The sequence below is a fragment of the Macadamia integrifolia genome, chromosome 5 (genome assembly GCF_013358625.1).
Source record: "Macadamia integrifolia cultivar HAES 741 chromosome 5, SCU_Mint_v3, whole genome shotgun sequence".
Taxonomy (NCBI): domain Eukaryota; kingdom Viridiplantae; phylum Streptophyta; class Magnoliopsida; order Proteales; family Proteaceae; genus Macadamia; species Macadamia integrifolia.
In genome coordinates, this window is record NC_056561.1 from 5,478,017 (window position 1) to 5,487,135 (window position 9,119).

The following is a 9,119-nucleotide window of genomic DNA, read 5'->3' on the forward strand; positions in this document are numbered from 1 at the left end:
GACAAGAGAGAGGCTCCACATATTCAACTCCATAAACTTATGCATACCCTTTGGCAACCAACCGTGCCTTCAACCGAGCAAAAGAACCATCAGGGTTGGCCTTAACCATATACACCCGATGACAACCAATAGTAGACTTACCAAGAGGTAAGGGGACAAGATCCCAGCCTGATTTTCCTCCAAGGCCAATAATTTATCCTCCATAGCTGTCCTCTAGTTAGGACTAGACAATTCCTCTGCAACAGAATTGGGAACAGGATGACTCGAAATAGTAGAAAAACAAGAATGAAAAGAATGTGATAAACCAGAATAGGAAACAAAATTAGAAATGGGATGTTGGCTGCAAACACTAACTCCCTTGCGCTAAGCAATGGGAAGATTAAGATCATAAATAGGGATACCTGACTCAAGATCTGTAGACGAAGGCGATAAGGTAGGCACTGTGGAAGCAGGGGGTGGTGGATCTTCCTGACGACAACGAGTATAAACCTCAATAGCTGGTGGATGAGTTGGTGTGGTTGCAATAGTTGGAATTTGTGGAATTGAGTGATGAACAATATAAATGGGAAGATCATCACCTAACTTAGACATAACAAACGGCTCATCTGGATAAGAGATGGACTCAAAGAAAGATACATCAGCAATAAAAAATATTCCAACCCTGGAATTGTCATCAACAAAAGTAAACAAAATACTTAAAACCCAACATAGATGTAACAGGACAAGGACCCTATACTTCAGAATGTACTAAAGCAAAAGGATGCGTAGACCATTTATTGACTTGAGGGAGATAGCGCACACGATAAAGCTTCCCAAACTGACAAGACTCACACTCTAAGCTAGGAAGGGAACTAAAACGAGGATCGATCCGTTGTAAACTCTGCAAAGACGGATGACCTAGGCTATAATGAACTTGATGTAAAGCCAGAACACTTGAACAAGCAACTGAAGGAGTATAATCTTAAAAAATATACACCTCCCGATTCATGACCTCTACCAATCATCTTCTTCATCATAAGGTCCTGAAAAACACAAAAATCAGGATAAAAGGTTATAGAACAATTGTAAGCACGTGTAATTTTTCTTATAGGTAAAAGATTAAACGGAAACTATGGAAAATGAAGAACTAATGATGAGGATAAAGAAGAATTGGGATGAACTGTCCCAGTCCCAATAACCTAAATAGAGAACCATTAGCTAAACTGACACGGGAAGGTGATTTATGAAAGGAGGAAAACAAACTTGAATACCAGACATGTGATTTGAAGCGCCTGAGTCAATGATCCAAAGACGAGAAGAAGATAGACATGCAGTGGCATTACCTGTTTGGACAAAAGTAGCAGTAAAGGACAGAGAAGTTTGAAATTGGTTATACCATGCAAATTCATCGTCTGTCATCATAACCATCTTATCCTCAGATGGTCCAGGTAGAGTGGTGGTCTCGGTATTTGTTGCTGAATTAGTAAACTGCTTTTGAGAAGGTTTGCCATGAAGTTTCTAACAAAAATGCTGAATATACCCAGGTTTGCCGACAGGGGCACTTGCGTCCTCAGATAAAATAGGGTTTACCAACTCAATGATCGAAGTCTATAGAGAAGGAGATCGACCCAGAGGAAAGGAAGTCGATGAAGTCTTAGCTAAGAGGGAGACTTCGAAGGTCGAGTTGCTTGCAGGGAGTGGCAAGTCTTCCTCAGAGTCCGATGATCCTGATGAGTCCATGTCAGTGGCAGAATCAGTTGAAACCGAAAGATCATCTTCAGATCCTGCTAAGGGATCGGAAGTCGAAGCTATTTTTGGAGATTTATCAGACAAAATTGAACCTAAAACGTCAAAACTCCCAGGTCGACAACCAGAGGAGGGTCTTCGTTGATGTCAGCATAGTTGCCTTGGATTGCAAATCTGTTTTTCCCAGAAGGTAAAGGTTTCACAAGGACTGTAGGGTTTTCTGTAACACTACCAGAAAGAGGGCAATAGTGATTTCTTCTTCGAGATCTTCCTCTGCTGTTTGCTGGAGGCCAGATAAGGGGTTTGCTGCCAGATTCCGTCATGTGCTATTTGTCTCTTTAGTGGAAGGGGCCGATTGGGTCCATCAGGTCCATATGCAAATCACTCATGGGGTCAGTTGGAGAAGGCTTCAAGAAGCAAGAGCTGGAGCTATGTCCAAAAACCTTGCAGGAAAGACACTACGGTGGCTTCCAATCGAAGTGGACAGGTTGCTAGAAGGAGAATTCTTTGCCGTCTTGGATGGAGATGGAGGAGGGTAGAGCATTAGAAGCAGATACCTGGACACAGTTCCTAACAAAGGTGAGACGGTCTTTCCAATTGGTGCGGGCATCTGAGTATAGCAGAGTCCCGAAAACTGAGCCCACAACACTTAGTCTAGCAGAGCACCAAAAGTGCAAGGGAAGACCAGAAAGGGTAACCTAAATGGGAATTGGTGGAGTAGTCCACTTTGTTGAGAAGTAGATGGCGATGCTAGGACCTGAGAAAGATTGGCAAACGCCCAACCAACCAGGGGCCACCTTCCAAGCATCAGACCCTATCTTATTCCTTAGAAAACCTGAACATGAAGAAGCCATGATCCAGGAGGAAAGTGTCAACAGTACCGATAGGTCTCCATTACTTGAGAAGGGAAGTTTAACGAGATGGCAAGGTGGTCGCTTTCCTAGGAAATATCCAATAAGCAAATTATTCTAGCGAGAAAGTTTAACGAGATGGAAAGGTGGTCGCTATATCTTTTGAAGGATTGTTTAGAGTTTTTATATGTGTTTCAAATTTTAATAATGGAAAGAAAAACCACAATTTAATACCTCTATTAAAGTTTTTCGTTCTGATAATGCTTGGGAATATGTCCAAAATGAAATTTATGATTTTTGTGTTCCTCACGGTATGATTCACCAAACTAGTTGTTCCTTCACTCCACAACAAAATAGTGTAGTGGAATGCAGAAATGGACATTTGTTAAAGGTAGCTTGTGCTATTATGCTACATATGTATGTTTTGGTGTGATGGGGTTTTAACCGCCAACAGTTTGATTAATTGCATGCCGTCTTCTGATCTTGCCAATAAATCCCCATTTTCTGTTATTTTTCCTAACTTATCCTCTTTTTCTTTACCTCCTCGTGTGTTTGGCTGTGCTTGTATTCTTCACAACTTACATTCGGATTTTGATAAGTTGTCTTCTTGGGCCACTAATTGTGTTTTCCTGTGTTACCCTCGTACTAAAAAAGGCTACAAATGTTGTGATTTACCCAGAAATATATTGTTAGTGCAGATGTGTCATTTTTTTAGGGCACTCCTTTTCTTCCTACTTCTCTTCCTTTGGGGATGAGTCGAGTACTCATGCCACTCCAATTCCTTCCTTAATTCCTTTTTTTATGATCCCATTGCCAAAACCACACCACCTTTACAAGTATATCAGCGACGGGATAAGTCGGTGCAACCTAGTGAGGTGTCTCTTGCTTCGGATGATTCGTAACCTATACCGCCTTCTTCCTTTGGTGGAGCTCCAAGTTCCTCTTTGGCTGTGTACCTTATAGATCAGTTTGTTTCTTTATCTCACCTTCCATCTTTCATTAATGGTTTTGCATTATCTATATCTATTTAAACCATTGCCAACCATCATTTTGAATCTCTTCGTCTTCCTGGATGGAAAGCTGCCATAGATGTAGAAATGGATGCTCTTTTTACCTGTAACACCTGTAGCTTGGTAGATTTGCCTCCGGGTAAGGATTTGGTAAAGTGTGTATGGTTGTACACTATTAAGTACCATCTTGATGGCTCTTTTGAGACGTTGAAAACCCGTTTGGTTGCCAAAGGGTACACTTATACTTATAGGGTTGATTATTTTGAGACATTTTCTCCTGTTGCCAGGTTGAAATTTAGTTCGTCTGCTTATTTCACTCGCTGTCAATTTTGATTGGCTTTTATTTCAGGTAGACATTAAGAATGCCTTTCTCTATGGTGACTTGCAAGTGGTGTATATGGAGCAACCTTCAGGATATGTTGCTCGGGGGGGAAATAGTAGTCGTGTATGCAAATTAAATAAGGCTATTAATGTAGGAGTAGGTAACAAGAAACTAACCCCCACAATGACAACCCCAAACACACAAGTAGTTGGTCGACTTTAGCTTTAAGAATAGGGGACAAAAAAGCCAAAGAATAACAAAGAAAGAACCGGCAACAATACTCTAGGAGGTAATTTGAAAACAGGAACAAAACCCAAGCAAAACTGTCCCTAAAGGAGAGGAGAGAGAAACCTACGATTGGGAGAGAGAGAGAGAGAGAGGTGCGGCTGGCTGTGTGTATCTCCAATGGAGCTGTGCTTCTGGGCTAATAAAGGTCCCTTGATGGTAACAAAAAACATGCAAGTATGATTGAATTCTGACAGTTGATGTTGAAGTTATGAAGTTTCTTGATTTCAGCCCTAGGAGAGAGAAAAATCAAGAATCGCAGGAACCAGTAGTGAACAGACTCAGATGGTCTTCCAACAGGGATCGAGTGGTCCTCTTGGAGAGCAGAACCAGTCCCTAAAAGGGATTGCAGATCAGACCTCTGAGTTAGGCAGTAGAGGAGATCGATTGACTCCAAGAATGAAGATTTCTTGATGATCGATCTTAGCATGAACAGGGCTGAATTCTCTGAGATCGATAGCTGCTGCAACAGTGAACAGAAACAGGAATTTAATTGCAGAAATAAAGAAGAGAGATAAGAGAATGTGGGGGAGGAGTGGCTGTCTCGGCCAGGGCTTCTCACCCACAACTATCTCAGTTGTTCTAACATAATTGACTACAATTTTCTTTATTCAAATCTGAAAATTATGTTTACATAAGCTCCTCTATATATAGAGGGCAGGACCTTTCTACTTACAGTCATACTAAGACTAGGAATAAAACATATGTGAAAAATAGAGTCTTAAAACAATTTGGACTGGCCATACACTTAATTAAATCGACAGGCCCAATGGGCCTCTACTTAATTTAAAACAAACTAATTAAAAACCCCCTAGCCGATGGGTTCAATGGGCCCTTATTTATAATTAATGACTTAGCCACTCAAGTGGATTAAGTAGGGGTCCGATTGGCCTTCTTGGCTGGACCCTTCTTCCTCTCATATCTTCTTTCATAATGTGCATCTACATCAGCGACACAATCACTCATCTGGGAACATACATATTGGCATTTTTGTGTCTCTATTAAGTTGTAGCTGTCAAATTCCATCTCCAATTCACGCATCCATTCAAGGAATTCCCCATGAAAATAACGTGGTTGATCATTAGATTGGGCGGCAGTAGTCTGAGTATTGGAGTGAGCAGCAGTAGACTCGTTTAGTTCTGCTATCTGTTGGTCAAATCTGTCCAACCTAGTAGTCAAGGCTTGGACTGCTATCCATACATCTTTAAGAGTGATTTGGGGTTCTTCTTCAGCCATAGCTCTGATACCACTTAATGCAGGAGTAGGTAACAAGAAACTAACCCTTACAATGGCAACCCCAAACACACTAGTAGCTGGTCGACTTTAGCTTTAAGAATAAAGGACAGAAAATCCAGAGAATAACAAAGAAAGAACCAGCAACAATACTCTAGGAGGTAATTTGAAAACAGGAACAAAACCCAAGCAAAACTGTCCCCAAAGGAGAGGAGAGAGAAACCTGCGATTGGGGGAGAGAGAGAGAGAGAGAGAGAGAGGTGCGGCTGGCTGTGTGTTTCTCCAATGAAGCTGTGCTTCTGGGCTAATGAAGGTCCCTTGATGGTAACAAAAACCTGCAAGTATGATCGAATTCTGACGGTTGATGTTGAAGTTATGAAGTTTCTTGATTTCAGCCCTAGGAGAGAGAAAAATCAAGAATCGCAGGAACCAGCAGTGAACAGATTCAGATGGTCTTCCAACAGGGGTCGAGTGGTCCTCTTGGAGAGCAGAACCAGTCCCTAAAGTGGTCCTCTTGGAGAGCAGAACCAGTCCCTAAAAGGGCTTGCAGATCAGACCTCTGAGTTAGGCAGTAGAGGAGATCGATTGACTCCAAGAATGAAGATTTCTTGATGATCGATCTTAGCATGAACAGGGCTGAATTCTCTGAGATCGATAGCTGCTGCAACAGTGAACAGAAACAGGAATTTAATTGCAGAAAATAAGAAGAGAGATGAGAGAATGTGGGGGAGGTGGCTATCTCGGCCCGGGCTTCTCACCCACAACTATCTCAGTTGTTCTAACATAATTGACTGCAATTTTCTTTATTCAAATCTGAAAATTATGTTTGCATAAGCTCCTCTATATATAGAGGGCAGGACCTTTCTACTTACAGTCATACTAAGACTAGGAATAAAACATATGTGAAAAATAGAGTCTTAAAACAATTTGGATTGGCCATACACTTAATTAAATCGACAGGCCCAATGGGCCTCTACTTAATTTAAAACAAACTAATTAAAATCCCCCTACCCGATGGGCTCAATGGGCCCTTATTTATAATTAATGACTTAGCCACTCAAGTGTACTAAGTAGGGGTCCAATTGGCCTTCTTGGCTGGACCCTTCTTCCTCTCATATCTCCTTCCATAATATGCATCTACAACAGCTATATATGGTCTTAAACAGTCTCATAGGCCCTGGTTTGAGAATTTCATTACTATTGTTACCACCTATGGGTTTTCTCAGTGTTATTCTGACCAGTTTGTTTTTGTGCGTCGCCAAGGAGATAAATTAGTTGTCTTGATCCTTGATGTGGATGATGTTATCATCTTTGGCAATGATATGACTGGTATTACTAAAGTGAAGGAGTATTTACAATTGCATTTTCAGACCAAGGACTTAGGTTAGCTTCATTATTTGCTTGGTACTAAGGTTGTGAGAAGCAAAAAACGATCAGCTTATCTCAAAGAAAGTATGTCTTAGATCTTCTATCTGATATTGGTGTGCTTGAATCAAAACTAGTGGACGTTACTATTGATCCCATAGTTCTCAAGGCGCTAAGCCGACCCAAAGCGGTGAAGGGGTGCCTAAGTGCTTAGGCGACAAGGCGCCTGCCTAGGAGACCAAGGCATCCAAGTGTAATAATTTATTTTCCTCTTTTCTAACATTATTTAGTATGCCACATATACCTTATATCATCAAAAGTCAACATGAAGCCACATCGAGTCATAGAAAATCAACATTAAGTCGCATTAAGTCATCCAAAATCAAGATTTGGAGAAATGTTCTTGTTCTCTAATAAGTTCGACAGGTCAAATGATTTTATTTTTACATGAGACTTTTTGTATTAGGTAGAGCACAAAACCAGCTTTCCAACAAGCCTAAAATTACTTAAATCTGAGTTGTAATGACAAAGCAATGTCCGATCAAACTTATTTGAAAGTGCACGGATGCTGTTAAAATTTCCTGAATGAAAATAATTTTATGGACATCAAAACAAAAGATTATTTTTTAGGACTTGGTTTTTGCAATGTTTTACCATGATTTATGAAAATTTCAGAATTGGGAAAAAACCCTAGCATTTAAAAGTTGAAAATAGCCCCTACAACCAAAAACCCAATTTTTGTTCTTAGAATGGGGTGGGGGTTGACTTTTTATCCTTTTGGAATTTGATTTTGAAATTATGTTTATTGGATTCAAAAAGTGATTTTTTTCTTATTTATTAATAATTAAATGATATTTGGTATAAATAAGTGCCTGACTAGAGCCTTGTTGCAAGGCAACACGTAGTGCACTAAGGTGACAGTCAACTAGCCCCCAGACAAACCACCTGGATGCCTTGGTGGTGCCTTGACAACTATGATGGATCCTCATCAGAAGTTCGAAGTTGATGATGGTGAACCTCTAAAATATGTGCATCAGTATAGGAGTTTGATTGGGGAGCTGATATATCTCACACTCACTAGACTGGCCATAACTTTTGCAATTTGTGTCCTCAATTAGTTAATGCAGTCTCCTTAGAATGCTTACTGGGATGCAACTGTTCAGATCCTTCGGTATTTGAAGCTGCCTCTGGTAAAGGACTTATTTATCAATCCAATAGGCATATGAAATTGGTTGCTTTCTCTGAAAGCTTATTGGGTAGGCTCTGCCAGTGATCGTCGTTCTACTACATCATACTATACCTTTGTTGGAGGAAACTTGGTTACATGGTGTAGTTAGAAACTGATGACCATTGCCAGATTTAGTGCTAAGGCAGAGTACAGAGGCATGGCTTATACTGCTGGCGAATTGATATGGCTTCGATTGGTGCTACTAGAGATGGGTTTTTCTATGCTTACACCTATGAAGATGTATTATGTTAACCAAGCAGTTGTCTATATTGCCAATAATCTAGTCTTCCACGAGAGGACCCAGCATATTGAAGTGGATTGTCACTTTGTTCAGGATGCACTCTTAAAGAAGCTAGTTGAGACTTAAGACTTCTTTTGTCTCTTCTAAAGATTAGTTGGTTGACATGTTTATCAAGTCCTTGTTTGCTTCTAGTTTCGCACTTGTTGTAACAAGCTGAACTTGGGTAATGTATATGCTCCAGCTTGAGGGGGAGTGTTGAGTTTCTTGGGGTATTTTGGCTATATTGGGTTTTTTGGGTATCTTTAGAGTTTGGTGCATAGGGCACAGGGGTATTTTAGTCCCGATATATATATATTATTATTATTTTTTTCTGTTGAGATATTATAAATAGAGGAGGGCCCTGCGGCTAGCTATTCCATTCTAGCTGCGAGTAGCCTCCCACAACTTTGGCTTCTTCTCCTTCTCTTCTCTTTTCCCTTTCTCTTTTCCTTGATCTGGTTGCAGGAACCTGATGTTCTAATAAGATTCATTTGCTAGATGATAATCAGATTCACAATTATTTGTTGTTTTCTGAGAGTGTCACCTAGATTAGATGAATTTGACGGTCTGATGTATGTTTTTTTTTTTAATTCATACACGACACATTTTCTACCATAAAACTAATGGTGTAAATTCAGTTGTGAAAATGTTCTGAGTTCTTGATCCTTTGCCTAGCTTTTATATATCCAATTATTTGAAGAACATTCCTTAGTGTTGACCTCTCAAACCTCAATGTTATACCCAACTTGTGTGCTCTTCGCTACACAACGACTTGTAAATAAGAAAATCGCATTAATATCTATTTGTTCGTTCCCGTTCC

The 9,119-nt window shown here is 40.2% G+C and overlaps 1 protein-coding gene across 4 annotated transcripts in view; it reads left to right on the plus strand.

The window, feature by feature from the left end:
• The window catches only part of LOC122080365 (putative callose synthase 6), a 90,898-nt gene that overhangs the window by 32,516 nt on the left and 49,263 nt on the right, over window positions 1-9,119 (plus strand). The gene's annotated exons all lie outside the window — the stretch shown is intronic.